Source organism: Lycorma delicatula, chromosome 7 (genome assembly GCF_047948215.1).
Source record: "Lycorma delicatula isolate Av1 chromosome 7, ASM4794821v1, whole genome shotgun sequence".
In the NCBI taxonomy this organism is placed as follows: Eukaryota; Metazoa; Arthropoda; class Insecta; order Hemiptera; family Fulgoridae; genus Lycorma; species Lycorma delicatula.
In genome coordinates, this window is record NC_134461.1 from 1,145,294 (window position 1) to 1,162,703 (window position 17,410).

The following is a 17,410-nucleotide window of genomic DNA, read 5'->3' on the forward strand; positions in this document are numbered from 1 at the left end:
GTTTAGAAACGATACAGTAAATCGTACCTACCAGTTTATAACAAATATTCAAAACCCTTCTGTAGTGCTTTTGTAGCTCTTTATAGTACTTCAGGGCTATCCTAAGTTTCTCAGCAGCATCCATAATGCAAACAATAATTCATGAGAATGTATTTTTGTTCTATATATGACATTTCTCATCTGTCTCTAGATGCAAAAATCTAAATGTGTTCTATCAAGTGTTTTTGGTAATTATCCATTAGGTTTATTTATTTTATAAATTTTTTTGTTATGCAAGGAATGGATGAAAATCTCTCATTTTCTTAGCAATTTTCACCATGACTTGGGTCCGTGCTTTGTCATTCATAGAACACCCTTAATGAGAATCCTTCATTGTTTATTTTTAATATAGCTTCGTACCTTCTTCAGCATTTTAATATAAACTTCTGATATTATTAATGATTCTAGGTTCTACAAATTCTGTCTAAATTCCCAAATTTGCTGTCCCAAATCACTAGTTAGTAACATCCTGACTCCATAGGAGAAGACACTTGCCATGTGATGATTTCAGTTGCAACCCCTCTGTATCTAACCCTGATGGGCTTTACCTCATGTCACATTTAAAACCTCAGCCTTGCTCTTGTCTCAGTCAGGATGCCACCAATTTACATTGGTGTACTACTAATCATTTGATGTTATCCATACAAAGAAAAAACGTATCAAACAGTCTTTAACAAGACTGGACTAATTGAGCTGATAATTAACTACACCCTGGGGTGCAGTTGTTTATGTCAAGATTGAGTTCAATACACGATACACAACACCAGTATGAATAAAATAAGAGCTACAAAAACAATTATACCATTACAAGAATATAAAACAGGAACACTTAATACTACAACAAGGACATAACAAAACAACAAGCAGTACCCTACCTTTACACACATTCAGCAATCCTTTCTTTTACAAGAAATACCATATATTCTTCAATGATGGTATTCTTTGCCCTGGTTTTTCCAATTTTCACAGAGTCCAATGTCGACCCGATATCAAACTGACAAATCATCTCTGTATTCTTCATATTACACAGCAAACATTTGTATAAAACATGAAAGACATCATCCAGCATGCAACATTGCGGCCGTAACGTGGAATCAACTAAGCCGAATTGAGCCAATCTGCCCCTAAAGAAACTGCATCACATATTTGTTTGGTCGTACCCAAGAAGCATCCTGTAATAAACCAGCAACATCAGAAAACAGATCAAGTGTAAAACACCCATTAAATGTCTCATCCCATCTTGCCTGCCATAAAGCATAGCCCTATTACTCAATATCTCAAACCTTTTCTGAAGGTTTGGGATATTGAGTTGCTAACCTTCTTAGCAACATATCATTGCTCTCTGATGCAAATAGATCAATCAGCTTCACTCCGGCAATCACCAAGATTGCCTCACCTGAAATCGTACAATAGCCACACATCATTGTTAACAACAAGAGGCGTTGGGCCCTAAGTAACATATCCCAATAAATACATCGCCTCACAATTATACTCTTATACAGGATACTTATGATCTTAAAACTAACCCCCCCACAATCAGTATTGACCACACATCGAATACCAGAAAAGGCACTACAGGCCTTTGCGATGCATTGTAAGTACTACTTGAATCATCTCGTCAAAAAACACCTCAAGATACTCCTTTTGAACTTGAACATTTTTTTGATGGGCTTGCCGCCTTGCAGCCAAGTGGCCCAAAGGAACATCATTATGGTTTTCTCCAGGCTGAATGTCATCTTATGTTGACAACCCCACAGCTTAAGTATCCTACAAGTCCGAGTGGCTCTGAAGTCAATTTCCCTCTGTGAGCGTCCTTCGACCAGCAGGATCTCATTGTCAGAATAAGACACCATACAACACCCACTAGACAACCTCAGCTGCAGAATCGAGTCAAACTGTACAATCTACAATAGAGCACCCAACACACTGCCCTGGGGGCAACTCTTAGACTGGGTCTTACTAACCTCACGGCTGCCTAACCTCACGATGCACCTGGAAATGATATATAATGCAGATTCACCATCTGCATTATAATCAGGCAGTAAATCATCAAGCAGTTATTGTAGTATTTCAGTTTTGTCTGAAATAATTCCATGCCAAGTTGAGAGAGCGTACAAAAGAACATCCCTTCTACATTTGTGTCCCAAATAAAGTTCCCGTGGAACTTTATTTCCCTGTACTTACTGTTTTCGGCAGTAAGTACCTTGTGAAAGTCCTACATTCTCTGCAATTAGCAACAAGTACCGCCTACAATTCAGGATCATAATCTTGTTGAGATGCCCTCTAAACAGCAAACAAGATTGTTTCAAATTAGTCAATAACCAATTACCCTACTCCACTGGTGCTTGCCTCTTGACTGGAGCTACAGGGTGTAGAGCACTCAGCAATGTCAATAAATGACGCTGGAAATCTTTCTGCCAGATTCTCCAATTCCAAATCATTGACACTCCTGCCCAAAACTACAGAACTGCGAGAGAATCCACAAATTTCTTCCAGTCCATTTTTTCCAGCCTGTGCCGAAAACGACCCTGCTGAACTGGAATATTACATTGGTAGCGATCACTCAAGCCACCAACAACCTCAAAATCAAGATGATCACTGGATGGTCAACCGATGACCATCCAATCGCACAAATTGGCAGGAATAAACCTGCCAACTGTAACATCGATGTTTGTTCCTCCAAACAACAGATGTGACCATCCAAACCATACTGGGCACTAAGCCGCTCCTTTACTTCACTGTCATCCGTGTGACAACTATGCCACAATAAGAACTTGACATTCACGTCCATACCAATAATTATACCACTGGGACAGAGAATTGTAGAATTTTATCACACACATCAAGACGAAAATATGAACTTACACCATAAAGATGCAAACTCTGAACATCCACATGAACATCATGATTATACAAGAGCTGTCACAAAAAGACACAATCAAGCACCCTTCTGCACATAACAGCGGACATGTTATCTGAACCATTATAGAAGCATTTCCATCTAGCAAAACCTGGCAGACACCCAGAGACAACATAAGAATGCTGCAACAAAACAACATCCAAATGCCATCGTAAAGCTACCTCACCAAATTCCACCTGAGCTATAATAAACAGTGAAATTTTGGGGTAACCTGTTTGCTTACAGATAGTAATGGCATTGTAAATAAATAATTTTGACTTGCTCTGTACAAATACATACACTATTATATATGGAATGTGTCTTTACTTGATTTATTTAGCACAATTTCAATACAGAAATTTAATCATTATATAGACAAATAGATTTATTGTTGCACTTTTATAATTTAGTTTGATGAAAAACAGCAAAGAAAATACTTTTAATCAAATAATTTTGGCTGTATACAAAATTTTTATTTTCTGAAAGAATATAACATTACAATAGACCACAAACATTGCTATATAAAAATATTAAATAATTGTAAAAACATTTATATTTTGTTACATGGGATGTCTCATGAGAATTAACATCAACATTAACAAAAGCAAATTGCCATGTAATAAACAGCTGTCAGTAAATTTAACTTTTGTTAATACTATTACTTGATAACTACCTAATTTGCTGTAGACAGTTGAGGGTTTCATATAATTAATTCAATCACAGAACACACCCATTTCCTCAAACAAATAGAATTCCAAATTTTAATGTATATTAACTAGATTTTTGTAGAATAGCATCTCTTTATTTGTAATTTTTGCATTTCTTTATCATCTGTCATTTCTGAGGGTATGTACCCTGAAGTTCTTATTACACAAGTGAATAAAATCAAAGTGGATTTTAGTCAGTCAGTAAACTTGCATATTTTCACACCAACAGTCAAGAAATGCTTTTTTCATCTTTTTTAACGTTTCAGCCTGTTCAATAACAAGTGTCTAAAATAACCAATACACAATGGTAAGCTACTAAAATTGTTATCACCATCATAACTAATAAGTAATATGTAAAACTTACAATCATACAGAATATGCTTACTTGGTCTCTCGCCAACAAATAAAAATAAGTTAATTCAAAATGGTTAAGACGGCAAACAATTGACAAAATCATCAAGGTTCATGAAAAGCAGAAAAACAATCATTTATGAAATCATTGCAGGAAAACTTTAAAGATCTTCATTTCATTTAGCATAATTTTAGAACTTGAGAAAATACAGAGGAAATAATACAGACTATTTACATACAGTTACTATTTAACAAAAATAATGGTGCCCAAAACAAGTATTTTTACTTTGTGTAAATAACACTGCTCTCTTATTGGAGAGTGAATAACAAGACATTTACAAAGGATATCAGATGTTGAATAAACACCAAATTACTAGTAAAACAACATTTCTTTGAAGAACAAGAATTTGTTGCAAAGAATTCAAAAGCAGTATATAAAATGTGTGTACCAGAGTGCAAGGGTGAGGAAAGAATGGCACATGTAATGGAGATTTGGATGTAATGTAAAGGCAGTCTTTGAGGGTACTGCTGTTATTTTGTTGAGTTAAGCTAAAATGAAGACAAAATATTTTGGATAAGATGAGAGAGCAGTATATGGGAGGGCAGGTTGAAGAGGCAAGGAGAGAAAAATATGTTGAAAAGTGTGAAAGGAATTGAGGTCAATGTTTAAAGGAAACAGGACAAAACTGAAGTAGGGAATGTAATTATACAATCCCCAACTGCGATTTACAAATGCTGGCATCATCTCTGAGATTTATCCATTTAATTACAATATTATTAAGAATGTGTTCACACATCAGAACATCACAGGTAATCAGAATCAATTCTCATTTGTTCTCATTAAAATATTTTAAGACTTTCAAAGAATAAAAAATTCACAATTTGATGTATTTATACATTTGTTGTATAATACATTTGTCATTTGAAAATATTTTCTAAACCGTTAGGAAATATCAAGCTAAAAAACTTGAAATGAATAGAGATATGTATTTGTAACAGTCATTTCATCTAACTCCATCTAAATTTACTCTGACCAAATTTACGATAACATTACCTGTGCAGTATCTTGCAAATGCTTTAAAATCAAATAATTTTCTATATATTGTTTAAAATTTGACTGAAAGGCATACTCCCAGTTTGTAAACTGGATATCTATAAACACCTTTGTAGTCAACTGGTAACCTGAGCATAAAGTAACATTAAAATTAAGTAACTAAAAATAACACAACTGCTAGGTTAACTTTTGTAAAGGTACCTATAATTTTGGTAACTAATTAATCTTACTTTCTAAAAAAAAACTGATAATCTACCAGTCTTCAAACAATAATGACATTTCAAAGTACTTCATTCAACCAAAAGAATAATTTTAAAAAATATGAACAAGCTTTTTCAAGTGTGTGTCAATTTCATACACACATGAAATCTGACACAGCATTGTTCAAATTTATAAGTCCTCATGACTAGTACCAAACTAACAAAATTATAAAATCATTCGATACTGACTGAACACAGCATTCAATGTAACAGTATTTGGCAAACTGACCACCAAACAGGCTGTGGGAGTGGGGGTGGGACCTTGAGTGCAATCAATGGAAGTATAGTCTGAAATGTTATGATAACTAAAAACTACATTATTCATAACAGAGTCAATTCTGTACGAAGTGATCCAACCGAAATATTTTTGGTTGCTTCATTTTTATTTGTTTATATATTATTTATTTATATTTATTTGTTTCCATGTACAATGGCAGCTCAAAACAGGTCTTTTATACAAAAAGACCTATAATTAATAAATTATATACATAATTTAATTATATCAGAGGGCTGTATGTCGCAGGAAAAAGTAATACATCCACACTGTATGACTACAACACTGACTATTTCTGTGACCCAAAGCCCCAACCAGTAGCCTACTGTTTCTACACAAACCATATGAACTTAACCCTTTATTAGCTGCTGTACTTTTCTAAAAATAGTTTTCAAGCTGTCCTTTTATTTAACTTTTAATTTTTATTTGGTCAATTATATTTTAATTTAAAAATTAACTTGATACTAAACACAAAATATCACATTACAGAACAAAGTGTTCTTTCATAAAATATGCACATTTTGTAAGATATTAAACAATGTGAGTAAGAAAATAAGATTCATTTTCATCGTTTAATAATAATTGTTTTTAATAATAAGAACACATTTATACTAGTTTATAGCTTATATAATAATGGTTATAATAGTTTACAATTGTTTAAATTGAGTTTAGCAATGGTTTGTTTTTTAGAATGATTTTTATTTACTTAACTAATAGTTTAAAGCACTTATTTGTAATGAAAGGTAAAAAGGGAAAGGGAATTCACACTACATCGAATGCTTAATACATTTCTTAAATTTTACAGCGGTTAATAATGGCATAAATTCACATGATTTGTGCGTATTTTGAAAATTCATAACTTTATTCAGAATCAAATATTGAAATGTTTACTGTAGTTTATTCTTATGTAGATGTATATTATGTGGATAAATTAGATTTGATATAAAATTTTAGCGGTCACTTTTTAAACTTTTGTAGTAAAAATGTCTAATAAGCAAGGTTCAATATAAAGGACCCAAATTTAAACAGGAGAACTTGAAAAAGAAATGTTTATGCTGCAAAGTTTTGGCATAATCTGGTCCAAAAACATGAGCTCAAGATGAGGTCTGCAGTGAAGGCAAAAGCTGAGTTTTTGAGTAAGTAGTGACCAGAATCATCACAAGGCAGGTGGTCCCTTCCCATATGGGGTTGGGATGGTCCCTGTATCCTAACCCACCAGGTTGGTCTAAAGGTTAAAATCATTGCAAATCAGCTGATTTCAAAGTCGAGTGTTCTAAGGTTCAAATCCTAGATTGTGGATACTGGTGTTCTTTGGTGGTTGGGTTTCAATTAACCACACATCTCAGGAACGGTCAATCTGAGACTGTACAAGACTACATTTACAGTGGTTCCAGAGGCTAAATATAAAATGAAATGTCCCTGTATCATGGGCATTTTTGATCGTTTAAAAAAAATCCTGTTTAAATTTTGTACTTGTGAAAGGTGAATGTTATTGAACATAATTAAAAAACAAAATTTTAATATATTATATTTTTTTTTGTCTTCAGTCATTTGACTGGTTTGATGCAGCTCTCCAAGATTCCCTATCTTGTGCTAGTCGTTTCATTTCAGTATACCCTCTACATCCTACATCCCTAACAATTTGTTTTACATATTCCAAACGTGGCCTGCCTACACAATTTTTTCCTTCTACCTGTCCTTCCAATATTAAAGCAACTATTCGAGGATGCCTTAGTATGTGGCCTATAAGTGTCTTCTTTTAACTATATTTTTCCAAATACTTCTTTCTTTATCTATTTGCCGCAATACCTCTTCATTTGTCACTTTATCCACCCATCTAATCAGATGGGTGGATAAAGGTTAACATTCTCCTATAGCACTGCATTTCAGAAGCTTCTAATCTTTTCTTCTCAGATACTTCGATTGTCCAAGTTTCACTTCCATATAAAGCGACACTCCAAACATACTTTCAAAAATCTTTTCTCGACATTTAAATTAATTTTAAGGCTCATTTCGCTTGTGCTATTCGGCATTTTATATCTCGCTCCTGCTTCATCCATCTTTAGTAATTCTACTTCCCAAATAACAAAATTATTCTACCTCCATAATCTTTTCTCCTCCTATTTTCACATTCAGTGGTCCATCTTTGTTATTTCTACTACTTTCATTACTTGATTTCTTCTTGTTTATTTTCATGCGATAGTTCTTGCGTAGGACTTCATCTATGCCGTTCATTGTTTCTCCTAAATCCTTTTTACTCTCGGCTAGAATTACTATATCATCAGCAAATCGTAGCATCTTTATCTTTTCACCTTGTACTGTTACTCCGAATCTAAATTGTTCTTTAACATCATTAACTGCTAGTTCCATGTAAAGATTAAAAAGTAACAGAGATAGGGAACATCCTTGTCGGACTCCCTTTCTTATTACGGCTTCTTTCTTATGTTCTTCAATTGTTACTGTTGCTGTTTGGTTCCTGTGCATGTTAGCAATTGTTCTTTCTCTGTATTTGAACCCTAATTTTTTTAAAATGCTGAACATCTAGGTCTATAAACACCAAGTAGGTTGGTTTGTTTTTCTTTAATCTTCTTTCTAGCCTTGGCGTCCTGTACTACATAATCTACAAAAATGATCAATGTTATGGAGTGAAGTGTAATAAGCATTATTTACATCTTCAAGTTATCTCTAGGCAACAAGTTTACTGAACTTGGTTTAATGTTTCGCTTTCCATCTTAATGAATTTGATTTCAAGAGACGTTCAAGGCATTGCAGAACTACAGGATTGTAAGAGTGCAGTTTACCATCTTATTTACTATATATTAAGTTATATGGTTTGACTGGCAGAAGCTATTAAATTTGAAAATTAGAAATTAAAGGATCAGAACCCTATTTACCGTTGTTAAAATAAAAAAATAAAAATAAAATAACATACATTGTAAAAAAATGTCTTTTAACACATAATCATAAAAAATTTTAAAAAGTGATAATAAGTAAGGATTTCAGCTTCTCTACTCTTTATTAAATCAGAAATACAAATATAATTGAACACTGTTCCTTTTATTTTTTTTTTGTCTTCAGTCATTTGACTGGTCTGATGCAGCTCTCCAAGATTCCCTATCTAGTGCTAGTCTTTTCATTTCAGTATACCCTCTACATCCTACATCCCTAACAATTTGTTTTACATATTCCAAACGTGGCCTGCCTACACAATTTTCCCCTTCTACCTGTCCTTCCAATATTAAAGCGACTATTCCAGGATCTTAGTATGTGGCCTATAAGTCTGTCTCTTCTTTTAACTATATTTTTCCAAATGCTTCTTTCTTCATCTATTTGCCGCAATACCTCTTCATTTGTCACTTTATCCACCCGTCTGATTTTTAACATTCTCCTATAGCACCACATTTCAAAAGCTTCTAACCTTTTCTTCTCAGATACTCCGATTGTCCAAGTTTCACTTCCATATAAAGCGACACTCCAAACATACACTTTCAAAAATCTTTTCCTGACATTTAAATTAATTTTTGATGTAAACAACTTATATTTCTTACTGAAGGCTCGTTTAGCTTGTGCTATTCGGCATTTTATATCGCTCCTGCTTCGTCCATCTTTAGTAATTCTACTTCCCAAATAACAAAATTCTTCTACCTCCATAATCTTTTCTCCTCCTATTTTCACATTCAGTGGTCCATCTTTGTTATTTCTACTACATTTCATTACTTTTGTTTTGTTCTTGTTTATTTTCACGCGATAGTTCTTGCGTAGGACTTCATCTATGCCGTTCATTGTTTCTTCTAAATCCTTTTTATTCTCGGCTAGAATTACTATATCATCAGCAAATCGTAGCATCTTTATCTTTTCACCCCTTGTACTGTTACTCCGAATCTAAATTGTTCTTTAACATCATTAACTGCTAGTTCCATGTAAAGATTAAAAAGTAACGGGGATAGGGAACATCCTTGTCGGACTCCCTTTCTTCTTACGGCTTCTTTCTTATGTTCTACAATTGTTACTGTTGCTGTTTGGTTCCTGTACATGTTAGCAATTGTTCTTCTATCTCTGTATTTGAACCCTAATTTTTTTAAACTGCTGAACATTTTATTCCAGTCTACGTTATCGAATGCCTTTTCTAGGTCTATAATCGCCATGTATGTCGGTTTGTTTTTCTTTAATCTTCCTTCTACTATTAATCTGAGTCCTAAAATTGCTTCCCTTGTCCCTATACTTTTCCTGAAACCAAATTGGTCTTCTCCTAACACTTCCTCCACTCTCCTCTCAATTCTTCTGTATAGAATTCTAGTTAAGATTTTTGATGCATGACTAGTTAAACTAATTGTTCTGTATTCTTCACATTTATCTGTCCCTGCTTTCTTTGGTATCATGACTATAACACTTTTTTCAAGTCTGACGGAAATTCTACTTTTTCATAAATATTACACACCAGTTTGTATAATCTATCAATCGCTTCCTCAACTGCACTGCGCAGTAATTCTACAGGTATTCCGTCTATTCCAGGAGCCTTTCTGCCATTTAAATCTTTTAATGCTCTCTTAAATTCAGATCTCAGTATTGTTTCTCCCATTTTATCCTCAACTTCCTCTTCTTCCTCTATAACACCATTTTCTAATTCATTTCCTCCGTATAACTCTTCAATATATTCCACCCATCTATCGACTTTACCTTTCGTATTATATATTGGTGTACCATCTTTGTTTAACACATTATTAGATTTTAATTTATGTACCCCAAAATTTTCCTTAACTTTCCTGTATGCTCCGTCTATTTTACCATTGTTCATTTCTCTTTCCACTTCTGAACACTTTTCTTTAATCCACTCTTCTTTCGCCAGTTTGTACTTCCTGTTTATAGCATTTCTTAATTGCCGATAGTTCCTTTTACTTTGTTCATCACTAGCATTTGTATATTTTCTACGTTCATCCATCAGCTGCAATATATCATCTGAAACCCAAGGTTTTCTACTAGTTCTCTTTATTCTGCCTAAGTTTGCTTCTGCTGATTTAAGAATTTCCTTTTTAACACTCTCCTATTCTTCTTCTACATTTTCTACCTTACCTTTTTTACTCAGATCTCTTGCGATGTCCTCCTCAAAAATCTTCTTTACTTCCTCTTCCTCAAGCTTCTCTAACTTCCACCGATTCATCTGACACCTTTTCTTCAGGTTTTTAAACCCCAATCTACATTTCATTATCACCAAATTATGGTCGCTATCAATGTCTGCTCCAGGGTAAGTTTTGCAGTCAACGAGTTGATTTCTAAATCTTTGCTTAACCATGATATAATCTATCTGATGCCTTGCAGTATCGCCTGGCTTTTTGCAAGTGTATATTCTTCTATTATGATTTTTAAATCGGGTGTTGGCAATTACCAAATTATACTTCGTGCAAAACTCTATAAGTCGGTCCCCTTTTTCATTCCTTTTGCCCAGCCCGTATTCACCCACTATATTTCCTTCCTTGCCTTTTCCAATGCTTGCATTCCAATCTCCAACTATTATTAAATTTTCATCTACTTTTACGTGTTTAATTGCTTCATCAATCTCTTCGTATACACACTCTACCTCCTCATCAACATCATGGGCGCTTGTAGGCATATAGACGTTAACAATCGTTGTACGATTCTATCGCTATGCGTCTTGAAATACTCCACTCTCCTCCCTATCTTCTTGTTCATTACGAAACCTACTCCTGCCTGCCCATTATTTGACCATGAGTTAATTACTGACTGTTCCTTTTTATTAATATTTAACCTGTTAATCCATAATGGAGGTAGTGAAAAATACTGTTTTTATTTATTTATTTTAATTATTAGGTTATTTTTGATATTTTAGCCACAAAATTTTTATTATGAATTATATACTTAGTACCTGTTGTATTTTTAAAATACACATATATCTGAATTGAAATTTTTACATTTGTTGTTTTATATCAACTGGAAAACTCATAAAAAAAAAATATATATATATATATTTAATTATAAATAACAAACTGAAAATATCCCTTATAACCTGATCCGTTCATGTATACATAAAATTATCAGAAATAGCACCCTAAAAAATGAACAATATTGGAAATAAGAATAAAAGTTTTAGAAATGTTTTACAAAGATAACATAAGTAGCGTAAAAGTGCAGTTCTGCTCCACGCTATTAGCATTTTATTTCAAGTTTATGCTATTTAAATTTTAATAATAATAAATAAGAAAGAAAGAAATAGAGAAAAAAGTATAATAAATGTAGTAGAACGGAAATAATAAAAACTGAATTAAGATGTAATATACAAAACAAAATTTGGCATTGTGATTAGCTATGAATTTATTTTTGTGATTATCTATGTATTTATTATATAATAAATACAGCAACATAGAAAGAAATAATTAAAAATATTTGCACATGTTTTGTAAAGTAATAAGAGTTAAAAAAAAAAAGACAAACATAAAAATTATTTAAAATAAAAACAATAATAAATCTCATACTTTCAAAATATATCGGAATTCTTTTGAACAATCTTTTTGTAAAATTAGTTTGTAAAGAAATCTTTTGAAGGAAAGATTTTTCAGATAGTTTGGCAAATTATTAAAGATTACAACGGAAGCATTATAAGCTTCTCTTTTTTGTAAATCAATCTGGTTTAGTAAAGATGGATATTGTTATTTTTTTACGAATAAGCAATTATTTTTATTAGCAAAGATTGCATATTCATAAATATAAACACAAGGATCAGTTAACAAATTTAATTTTCTAAATATAAAATCCACGATTCATTTTGTATCCGAGTTTTACTAAAGCTTTTAGCGTTATCATATTTCTTCACCACCGATCGATGGAATTTTGATTTAACCGTAAAAGAAAGCTTTATACTGTTCGGTCTTCTATTTTTTTTATTATAACTATAACGCGTGTAAATCATTTGATCTAAATAAAAAAATGACAGCGACTTTCTTAAACTGTAACGATGTGCGTTATAAAAGATTACTTGCGGCCAATTACGTATCGTAACTCTCGGTGTATTGGGGTTTGATTCTGTATTCGGCAAACGAGTAGGGAACTAGAAAATCACGTGTTACTCTTCTGGAAACCGCGGTATTAAATATTATTTTAGAGAATACTTAAGTTTTTCTTCAAGTAAAATTTTTTAAATCGTGTCACCTTCTACCGTTTGATTATAGAACATAACAGACTAAACTTTCTTGGATTTTAAGATACCCTGGCAAAAATGCCCAAAATATTATTGAAACTTTTCAAGCGAGTCTTTTAAAAAGTAACATTTTATTAATAAATTTAGATTTGACGGCACAAAAACACTGAACGGTTGTTCTCGAGAAAAAATAAAAACCAGAAAGCCATCACAGTAAAATTAGCCTAATTTGATAGTCGACGGTACACAAGGGACTATTTTCATTAGCAACATGCCCGATTTCCTTAAACTATTACCATCGATGTACCCCCGTTATGAGTCGGTCGGATAGGTATCGATCGGTTTACAAATTTTAACCTCTCGCAGCAGGTAGAATTTGAACTGGCAACTCTCATATTACAAAACTAATTATAAATAAACCTTCATTCCGATCGGGGCACAATAATTCGTTATATATATCGTCTACAAAATGTAACTCCCGGTAACGAAAGGATTCCAACGCGGGGTCATACATCTAAATCGGTTCGGTCGTTGAGCCGCAACAGTGGAACATACATTCATACAAACATACACCCTAAATACATTACACTCTTTCTTGTGTATTATAATAATCGAGAACGAGATAAACCTGAAATTTAGAAAAGCGTATAATGCAGTTTGTTAAATATAACAAAATCTTGATGCGTTAAATTTAGAAGGTGAAGGGGATAAAGAAATGAGAATCGTATCTTTCCGATAATAATTAGCAATAATGTAGTTGAACTAACGAAATCCACGAATTGTTTCTGGGATAGTAGATGTTTAGCCGAAAATGTACTTATTTCGCCAAACGGTTTTGTAAAAGTACACAGAAGGTAAACTTTTACTTGGAAGACGAGAATTTAGAAGGTTTGTATGACAATACGATGTAAATATTTAAGGGTTTTACCACGAGCGAAATAAATTAAAAACGCATAAACATCTTTAAAGTAAATAAAAATTAATGCAAAAATAAATAACTTGAATAAATAAAACGGTTAATAATTGCATTTATCGACACAAAAAGAAGCAAAAGGTAAATTCATTTAAGATAGAACATTTTTCAATTATTTGTTTGTAAACTCGTAAATAATGTTACACAAGGTCTTCACGTGACTGCTGATAACACCGCACTAATATTTTACAGTAATCACAATTACAAACCGATAGCGATTACAACCTCGGCATTTAAACGACTGCTTGTTCATTGTGAATTAAATCCGTTTGGAAGTAAAGTAATCGCATCTTAACTTTGAAAGCCACAAAAAAATTTGGAAAAATATCAATACTGTTTATTAAACTAGTTTAAATTTTATTACGCTGTCATTTTAAATTACTCCTCACAACTGCAAATCGCTAAGAATTTTTACATTATTCGCTTTCATATTTATCTATATTATCGATTGAAAATTACATATACAACTTTATTCAACATATTTATCCTTGACGCAGGTAGCGAAAGAAACCTTGAGCGCTAATTTTTTTTTTTTTGCTTTGTGTTTCTGAAACATAGTTTGCCGATTTTAAAAATAATACTTCAAGCAAATCCGTTGGAAATTGGGCAAAATATGATGAGAAACTCGTGTCATAAATCAGTATAAATGAAAGAAGATTCAGAAAACTACGTTTTATAAACATTCCCGCCACCCAAAAGGCTATTCATATTGACAAAAAAAACATGCGTTACATGTTTACCGATATCGTTTGTCGGAAAATATATTTATAGACATCAAGTAAAAATGACGTATTTATGATCACAAATTCCTTCTTTTTTGTTGTGTGTGCAGGGTATGTTTTTCGGTATGTTGCTAGTAAGAGCTATTTAATAAATCCCTAACCCTCATAGTAATTATAATGCACAAGTCACACACACACACACAAGCAGATTTCTGAGAGAAAAATGGTCATATTCGTTCTAGTCTAAATAAAACATTTTACATCGTTCAAATTGTGTGTAATAAAACCGATTCCTTTGTGAATATAAAACAGAATAACCGACAAAGATATATAAAATGATTTTGTAACAGCGTTTTAAAACTGACACCGTACATATCCAGTTTAATGGCTGCATGATCAGAAAAGGTTAAAAACAATAATTATCTAAATAAAAATACAAGATTTTTGTATCGTGATATATAATCTAAAATACATAAAAATACTAAAACATAAAAAATAAAACATAAGTACTTATTTACCGGTTTGCAACCGGCATCCATAATCTGCATTTAAAAAATATAGTACAACAATAATAGTTTAGTTATAATATTAGGAGAGCGGATATTTATTTAAAGGACTAAAAAACAAATACCGTAAAATTTTTAACATTTACTTTCTGTTATTAATCTGTCGTACAAGTATTAAAAAACTTTTTTGATAAGGTATATATCTGTGCAAATGTTCTTGACGAGGAAAGAACTAATATACTTAATTAATTTTAATATAAAACATATTTTTACAGCGATTGTAAATCGTCCGGTAATTAATGCTCGCATTGACAAATAGCTAAATCAATATATAAAATGAAAAAATATATATATTTTAGAGAAAAAAAATAAAGAAATGATTACGTAGTTTTTTTTAAATAATTCGAAATATCTTTGAAGGAAAATTTTAGATAGAAATGGTATAAATAATATTTATTACAAAGAATATGACCTGTACATAGTAAAGTACATTAGCAAAGATATAAAACAGCTGCAAACTAGTGTAATACAAAAAACCGTTAAAAAAAGAAGTGAAACCGAACTGATCTAAGACAAAGCATTCGACATAAATGCAATAATAAATCATCTCTTATTTGTAGACAAAATGACAACTGTCCAAAAAAATTATCTTTTAAAAAAAAGAAGGATTAAAATTCCGTATCTCTTGTGTAATACGTTTTAATATATATATATATATATATATATATATATATATATATATATATATATATATATATATATACACATATATATATATCTGTGTAGAGAGAAAGGAACAGTGATTGAGCGAGTAGAAACGATTTATTATGAGTTACTAACAAATCTGTTCACTTCTTTAACCCTCTTGGTTTTTTGTATATGTGATCTAATTGTGCGCCATTATGTCTCAATACATACACACGTACGCGCAGAGGCAAAGCAAAAAATGTTAAGACTGTAGAACTAAAGGAAAGACCTATTTTAATACTAGATTATCTATACGAATATTGTGTTATAAATGTTCTAGATTAAATATTTACAAATTTTTTGTATTTCCAAGCGTACGACGTCGAAGGGACACGATGGTTTTTAAAATATTAAAAGCGGGTAATTTTTATTAATTTACTATTATTATTTGTAATTAATAATTTTTATTACATTTGATGGAGGAAATAGAAACGGATAAAAACGCGTACTGCCGGGTTCATTGTGTACTCGATCGTTTGTCATTTTATTCAAAATAAAAAGCTTAATAAATTTTTTAATAGGTAAAGATGTTTAATTTTTTTTATTTTGTAAAATAAAAATTTTTTTTTTTTTTTTTGTCTTCAGTCATTTGACTGGTTTGATGCAGCTCTCCAAGATTCCCTATCTAGTGCTAGTCGTTTCATTTCAGTATACCCTCTACATCCTACATCCCCAACAATTTGTTTTACATACTCCAAACGTGGCCTACCTACACAATTTTTCCCTTCTACCTGTCCTTCCAATATTAAAGCGACTATTCCAGGATGCCGTAGTATGTGGCCTATAAGTCTGTCTCTTCTTTTAACTATATTTTTCCAAATGCTTCTTTCTTCATCTATTTGCTGCAATACCTCTTCATTTGTCACTTTATCCACCCATCTGATTTTTAACATTCTCCTATAGCACCACATTTCAAAAGCTTCTAATCTTTTCTTCTCAGATACTCCGATCGTCCAAGTTTCACTTCCATATAAAGCGACACTCCAAACATAAACTTTCAAAAATCTTTTCCTGAGATTTAAATTAATTTTTGATGTAAACAAATTATATTTCTTACTGAAGGCTCGTTTAGCTTGTGCTATTCGGCATTTTATATCGCTCCTGCTTCGTCCATCTTTAGTAATTTTACTTCCCAAATAACAAAATTCTTCTACCTCCATAATCTTTTCTCCTCCTATTTTCACATTCAGTGGTCCATCTTTGTTATTTCTACTACATTTCATTACTTTTCTTTTGTTCTTGTTTATTTTCATGCGATAGTTCTTGCGTAGGACTTCATCTATGCCGTTCATTGTTTCTTCTAAATCCTTTTTACTCTCGGCTAGAATTACTATATCATCAGCAAATCGTAGCATCTTTATCTTTTCACCTTGTACTGTTACTCCGAATCTAAATTGTTCTTTAACATCATTAACTGCTAGTTCCATGTAAAGATTAAAAAGTAACGGAGATAGGGAACATCCTTGTCGGACTCCCTTTCTTATTAGGGCTTCTTTCTTATGTTCTTCAATTGTTATTGTTGCTGTTTGGTTCCTGTACATGTTAGCAATTGTTCTTCTATCTCTGTATTTGAACCCTAATTTTTTTAAAATGCTGAACATTTTATTCCAATCTACGTTATCGAAAGCCTTTTCTAGGTCTATAAACGCCAAGTATGTTGGTTTGTTTTTCTTTAATCTTCCTTCTACTATTAATCTGAGGCCTAAAATTGCTTCCCTTGTTCCTATA

General features: G+C 32.1%; 1 long non-coding RNA gene across 4 annotated transcripts in view; it reads right to left on the reverse strand.

The window, feature by feature from the left end:
• Positions 1 to 17,410, reverse strand: part of LOC142327679 (uncharacterized) — an 81,830-nt gene that overhangs the window by 30,198 nt on the left and 34,222 nt on the right. For 3 of the 4 annotated variants that reach the window (XR_012757057.1, XR_012757059.1, XR_012757056.1), the window contains exon 2: positions 915 to 1,211. The exons of the other annotated variant lie outside the window; for it this stretch is intronic. This is a non-coding gene — a long non-coding RNA (uncharacterized LOC142327679). The remainder of the gene's footprint in view (positions 1 to 914; positions 1,212 to 17,410) is intronic. 4 annotated transcript variants of the gene reach the window in all.